The following is a 7,695-nucleotide window of genomic DNA, read 5'->3' as shown; positions in this document are numbered from 1 at the left end:
TCACAAAAGATTTTGATAAAAAAAGATAAAGGAATGAGGAAAAAAAGGTTGAGGTGTGTAAAAACAGAAAGGGACTGGCAGAGGACAGAGAGATGTGTGTTTAGTGGAACTACAACACCATGAAACAAGGACTAGGGAAGTTACAGATGAAAAAGCTAACAAATATAACTGAAAATACACTAGAGAAAAATGTATTTTAAGATGAATAAAATGATTGGAAATAGTCAAGATTAGCTTCACAATGAAAAACCGTGTCAATTCCATGTTATTCTCTCTTCTGACTGCATACCCAGTTTAGTAGTTCAGTGGGAGTTAGGAGCTAATAGATGTTGACTTCACTAATATTTTTAATTCTCTCCTGTGCAACATTCTCATAAACACATCCATGGAAATAAGAACTAGAAAAATAGGTGTTGAGAAAAGTCAGCTAGATAAATATCCTCAATGTATAACAGTCAGTTGTTTGCTGCTATATTGGGAGGACTGGAAGTGTGCATAAAAGGGAACTCAGAATACTCATAACACATGTGAGAGAGACAATCCAAAAATCAAGCAGAAATTCAGCAAAGGACTGTACTTCAGGAAAATAAATTAAATTCAGAAACAGAAAATGAGGACTATACAGGCAACAGGAATCTCAGGGTTAAGGTGGTTCACAGGAAATATCACTCAAGCATTAGTCCTCTTTTGAATGCAATGGCAAGGGCCCAACAGGGTTGTTTTGAGCATCTTTTGAGAAAGATACACTAAAGAACAGCTCTAAGTTTTCCTGTGAATGTATAATACCCAGTTCAATAGAGTCTATGTCTTAGACTGAATAATTAACATGCAATGAAATATCACATTATTAATATTAAAAGTGATTGATTTATTTCCAAAATCTGTTTTTTTTTGTAGAGACCTTACTGATAACTGCATTAAGAATAATATGTGGCTCTGTTACTACATGTGTATTTTTATTTAGTTGGATGTTTATACATATGTATCTCATGAGATAAATTCTGGACAACTGTTATTGTACCCTCCCTTTCCTGTGCTGCTTTTACTGAAGCACAAGACAAAGTTTTCCCTGATCTCTCAAGACCTTTTGGAAATCACTACATTGAATTAAAATTATAAAGCAAAGATATATAGGCAGGAAAGGGAACTTAAGCTAAACATTTTGACCACCACTGCATTAGGACAGGATAAAGACAGATTGAATCTTTCAGATTATCTGTTCTAACCTCAAACCTCCACAGGGTTTCCACACTTTTCCTACTGTGTAACCTGTTATCCTATTGAATTAGACTTGTAGTCAGAAATCCTTTCCTAAAACCTAAGTAAAATCCCCTTTCTCACAAGCTATACTAGTTATTTTTGGTGCTCCCTCCAGCTGGCACAGAGAACTGATTTCTCTTTATTATAAACTTTCATGTGATGAAAAAGCCTTCCAAACTTCTCCTTGTTTGTAGCATACAAACCCAGTTCTTTTCTATGTAGATCCTGTGTACTGCCTTCCTTAAAATCTATAGACTATATAGAAAAAAAACCCCCAAACTTGAAAGCAATACAGCACTGAAGTATTGCCATGCTGGTTTCATAAGAAGGAACTAGTTTTCCAAGAGGAGTGTCCCTATCCTTTAGTATCTGCCATTAAACACGTGAATTTTTTGTGGTAACCAAAGGTACAAAGACAGTCTGTTACATTTAGCAGTTTACATATCTGCAAGTATAAATATATATTATAATCTATGGTAGACCTGCAGCAAACATGTTGCATACCTAAATAGTGTTGTAGAGTGTTACTGTACACAATGGCAAACATGTCTGTAGCATGCTGCCCCATAGCACATTAATAATAACAGTTTTAAATAAAGAGAATAGCTCATCAATCTTCACTGACTCCTCCTTTGTGGTCTGATCTTCAGGTGCTAAAATCAGATCCACGTTTTCATAGTCTATAGCCACTTTTCTATATACACAGTATGTATATAGATATACATGTGCATATATAAAACACACATACATATAAACAGAGTCTGCAACCAGCTTGCTTACTCCACTGAACTAACTGGATTTGAAAAGACTGTGGGTTTCAGGTTACATTTTGTTAGGTGTCTTATCATTGTTTTATTTTCTTTATTATGTCTACCCTGAACACACACGACTTCATTTTATGTTTTCTCCTAGTACATACACTTTAACACTCTACTCCAAGTGTGACTGGGCTTATTTCAAGGGAAAATCAGGCACCTTCTCCTATGCATGTATTTTCATTAATCACTGAAGTGCCAGCAGGGAGAGTGGTAAATTTCCATCACTCCAGTAATCACTGTGATCTGATCTAGGTGGAGACTGAGATTCCCTGATCTTAGACTCCTATCTGTCTCAGCATTTCAGAAAAATAACTTTTTTCCCCCTTTTTCCCTTTTAGAGTATCAAGCTTTCAGATTTATTCACTAAAATAACATGCAGGAATTGACTTAAGGATGTTTGTTATGAGCCCAGTTTCTTCTTAAAACAAGGGAATACAAAGTACAAAGCTAAGGTTGAGAAACTGTCAAAAATAAAGATACACGTAGAAACTTAATTTTAGCTTTTTTAACAAAAACAGTTTTCATGGAAACTTTAGGAATTTTGTCCTAAAGATGAAGGTCTCTTTGTAAAGGTACCTTCCACAGCCAGCACGTGGGTTTCAGTAGTACCTGTCCCTCCTGTGCCTGTAACAATTGGAGATGTGGTTATTTATGAAGCAGATCAGCAAAGAGTAATACAGTGTCCCTCAGAACAAAGCAGAGTGAGGTTGATGTCTCTTACATCCCTATAATTCAGGTAATAAAGCAGGAATGAAGAAGTGACAGGACTCTTGTGTGCTCAAAGCACAGAACTGGAATCCCAGGGAAATGTGCTCTTCCACTGCCACTGATGCTGCTTTGCCATACACCTTGGGCAAATTAGTCCAATGATTTAGAAGTGTTCTGTAAGGGGTATTTTTCAGATTGTGTGAATATTTACCATTCTAACCAAACCAAATGGGAACAGTCAGTCCTTTGGTACTTAAGATTTTTACATAAGGATGAGGAATACAGCAGCAAACCATTTAGAAATTTGGGGGTTAATCTCCCTGCATTGTATTTCTCCCTATAATAGGGGGAATAACAGGATTCCTTGACTTCACACATGGACTTGTTGTCTAGGGTCCTTTTATAATGTCTTAGAAAGTTAACTGCCTGGGAAAGACATTCCAGCACCCTGCTCCTAGCTGCCCTGTTTAGCCAGGGGCAAATACAGCAAAGTGGGGAAAGGAAGGATGTGAGGGATTTTCAACATATGTTTTTATGTACTTATTTTTACAATAGCTGAGGGCTAGCATACTCTTGGGAACTGCTGGCAAGCTTCCATGCCTGGCTGGAGATTTGAATACCCATTTCACAGAAAGTCCTTCCTCTGTATTCATTCTTACAGGAGGGAAGGAGTAAGAAAAGGAGAGTTTAGTATTAGTCTCACCGACAGAAATACTCCCAGTGTGCTCCAAATTATTAGATACTTAGTGGATCAGAGAATGAACCACCTTGAGTCTTACTTTTTCCTAGATTTAAGCAGTTGAGTTTAAAAGCATAATCTTTCTAAACACGGGCTTTTGTCAAAGTGTGTCGTAAGCTTTATAAGAACATAAAGAGGGTGTGAAGTCTTAGTGCTGCTATAGCAACCTCAGACTGTGGTTTTCTGATTTTTAAGTGGACACTTAAAAGCTACTCTTTTTAGCCTAGGTTTTGTATGGTATTTATCTTTTTAGGATAAAAGAAAGGGCAAAAAACAGTCTGACCATACATATGCAAGAATTGTGATTGTAGTGACCTAAGTAAGATCATCAGGCCTGATGCTTAAACTGGTAAGAACTGGGAAAGGAAGCTAACAATACACAGATATACTGAAGCAATGATGTATATTTTGTCTTTTTCAACTTCATTGGTCTTAGAAGCTGGAGTTCTTGACAAATGTATCCATAACTGAGATGTCATTAAAGATATTCTTAGTAAATGAATCCCTGGCAAACTCATTTTAAACAAGGATTTAAAAACTAAATTAAGAAAAAGGGAGAGGGAAAAATGAAAGAGGTCTACAGAGTATGCAGAAAAAATGACAAGTTGATTTAAAACTGCTTAACCAATTTTCTTCAACCTAAGATTGCTTTCTTAAAGAGGGTATATTGCAAGCCAACACAAAGATTTCTGTCTTGCCATTTTTGACTTAAACAGCTACAGAAGATTTCGATAACAACATATGGAATATATTTTTTTCACATTCATTTAGCTGAAAGAATTCTGTTCAAACTTGTCTGATATAATCCAAGAGTAAAACCAAATATGGAAATCCCAAGTCCCAGAAGAATGTGAGAAATTAATGAGAGCTGCTAAGTTGAAGCTAAAACGAAAGTTGGCACTGAACTTTACCTAAACAGTCATGAGGAGGGATTTTTAATAGCAGCCATCTTGGGTACTTTGTTAAGGAAGGATAAAGCACTAAAACCAAACAAACCCACAAAAATCCTCCCTGGTCACTCATGGATCTTTTAAAGGGCAATATCAGCAAGCTTGCTACTTGAATTTGAGATGTTCCACTGGGCCTTTAAAGAAATATCACTTCTAGTATATACTTAAGACCCAGTTATTAAAATTACTAGAGATATTTCTCTGCCCAACTTAAGGTGCAAACAAGAGTATATGCTGAATTCAATAGTATGTATTTTTATTTAACAGTAAATGAGATATAGAGAGGGAGAGAGAGAAAGAAATAGGAAAAGGGGTCTGGGGGGGGAGTGGAAGAAAGAGAGTGACAGAGAGACAGATTAAGTAGAGAAAAATATCACCATTCCATGCATTCTGACAGCATCCATTTGGTCCTCTTTTTCTGGTCTTCCCTGCTGTGGGGGTCCCAGTTTTATCAAAGTGATGGTTGCAGTCTAGATTCAGTGAAAGAAGCTCACAAAGCACAGGGTCCACCCATTTTGTATTTGCTCAGGTTCAGGTGGGAATGCCCAGGTACCTCCTTGGTGGTCTATTGTTTAAGTCATTAACCATTGACTGTCTCTCACAGATAGAGATATAAAACCCAGTTTGTCTTGCAGGAGATGACTTTTGGCACATGGCACAAATGAAATCCGCCATCACTGTGAAGACCAGTATTAAGCATGGGCTGATTTTGGTGAAGGCTGCTAATTGTATATGGTAATTGCCAGAACAGAAATTGATAAAAGCATTCACCACGCTGCTGGTGCATTGAAGTCCATTAAAATCATGGGCTTGTGCAATACTAGAATCTCCTCATAATTTGTACATAATAAAGGTTTTATTTATGAATTTGCCCTGTATGTTGTTTACAGGGTTTACCATGTGAGTTATGCAGTCCATGGCGAGAACAGAGCTTTACCTGTGTGAAGCAAACTTTTCCTCTCTACTGAAGAATGTGAGATGGGGATGCACCCATCAGTCCCAGTGCTTTCAGGAAGGGTTGAGGGGGAATGCAAGTGCCCAGGGTCCTGCACCCTGATGTTGTGTAACCATGAGGACTATATTGTAGGTAGCATCCGTGACAAATGTTCCCTCAGTCCATGGGGACAATCATGAGCAGACAGGCAAGGATGTGAAGACACCCACAGCCACACCAATACTGACATGCACTGCAGGAGCTGCACTGGTAGGTGGAGGAGGTGAGGCTCCAGCTGTCCAGGATGAATCTTCTTCTTCACCACCCCAGCCATGAGTTACAGCACAAGGTTCCCCCAGCTGCACACCAGACCGTGCAGCCCTGGGTGATGACTGCTCTTGGACTCTGCTCAGAAAAACCTCCTCAGGGATGCTGAGTGCTGCCAGAAGTGTAATGCAGTCTGGCTCCTTACAGTTGGGGAGCAAAGTTAGATGGATTTTGGCCAAGCCTTTCATAGAAGCCCAGTAGGGGTGTAAGGGTTCCCTCTGCAGAAACATTCTCTGTGGCTTGCTTGTAATTTGATATACAGCTGTCAAGAGTGAATGTTGCCTATACTTACCAAGTGTCATAAAATAGCATGTATAAGGATGTCCCTTGTTAAGGAACACCCATTAAGTGCATTAAATAATGGAATTAATCACAATCTTTATATAGAGAGCATTACACTAAATCCCTAGCATAAAAATATTTTGTGTACTAATTGATTTTATCTTGCTGTGCTTTACTTAGCTTTTGCTATGATGGCCTGAAATAAACAGCAAGGCTTCAGTTTTGCCCACTGTCAAACCAAATTCTGCATATTTGTTTCATGGAACCCATCTAAGTGACTTCAGCGCCAGTGCACAGAGCTACTTCATGTGTCAGGAGCAAGAACTAGTTCTCATCTACTGCCCTGTGGTGGTAAATACTGACTCAAATGCATCTAAAGATACAATTAATGGACAGACTAGTTGCTATTCATTAACTTGTTCAGATAATAAAACACATTTGCAAGCTCTAAAGAAGTCAGTGAACATTCAGAAAAGGTGATTTATCAGTAACAGGCAGCCAAAGCCTTCTGTATCCCTTTCAAACAAATATTCCTTTACAAAATTAAATAAGTATATGAACTGCTATGGAATATGTCTGTACAAAGAAAACCACAAGCCATAAGATAATTTCTGCTGATTTTCTCCTTTACCCCTTCAAGTTTTCTCTGTTGTCAGCAATTTTAAATCTTAAAAAAAAAAAACAAAAAAAAACAAAACATAAGATTATAAATGATCCAGAAAACCTCACTACAGCTTCTAATTTTTACCAAACTGACCATACAAATCATCTAGCATGGAAGTGAAACAGCTGCATTGGAAATGTCATGTCATGCTATTGTACAAATTAGGAAGCATCATCAGAAACAGATTTTAGTCCTCTTTCAACTAAACTCACAATTTCTTCTCCAAAATTTATGTTCTTCTGTTTATAAATTCAATGAAACACCTTCTGCAATTAGTTATATATGTTCAAACCAAAAAGCAAAAGCCTATTAGAATAGCATTAGCCTAGTGTGGTATGTTAGCCTTTTATATTGGAAAAGCTGTCTCTGTCTCTTTGAGATGTTTCCATTTTGAATTTCAAGAGCCACCGAACACAATTATTTTAAACAATAAAGCACTTTAGACATATTTCAAGCAGGGAAACCATTAAATTAAAATTCTCAGAATCGCAGGTCATTTTTTGAAGTGTAGATGATTAAATTTAATTGTCCCTTACATGAACTGGGAAAATCAAGCTCCTAAGATTAAAAAAAAAAAAAAGATCCAGCTGCTGTGCTTGAGGAAGATATAACTATTCACATTATTTATTTTTTATTACACAGTAGTAAAGTATTCTGCATAGTATTTTAGACAACTGTATTAAATATAACCCTCTCTGACCATTTTTGAAATAGAGATGCTGTCACTGTCTTTCAAAGTTATTTAAGCAATGTAAATCTGAGTTAATAGAAATTCTTTTCTGGATCATAACACCTGTAATAATTATCTTTCTCAGACCTAGTATTTTATTTCATAAGGGCTTAGTAGCTGACGTGCTCAGCACAACAAAGGAGTTGGTGAGAGGTTTCAAAGATGTTGTGAGCAAAAGAAGAGCCACTATCAGCAACCCATCAGGTGAGCAATCCCTGGCTACTGCAGGGCTTATCTCCCCCTCACAGTGGGGTCTGCCCAGCTGCTCACTGGGTTGCTGTGC

Source organism: Lonchura striata, chromosome 3 (assembly GCF_046129695.1).
Source record: "Lonchura striata isolate bLonStr1 chromosome 3, bLonStr1.mat, whole genome shotgun sequence".
In the NCBI taxonomy this organism is placed as follows: domain Eukaryota; kingdom Metazoa; phylum Chordata; class Aves; order Passeriformes; family Estrildidae; genus Lonchura; species Lonchura striata.
This window is presented reverse-complemented; position numbering follows the sequence as displayed.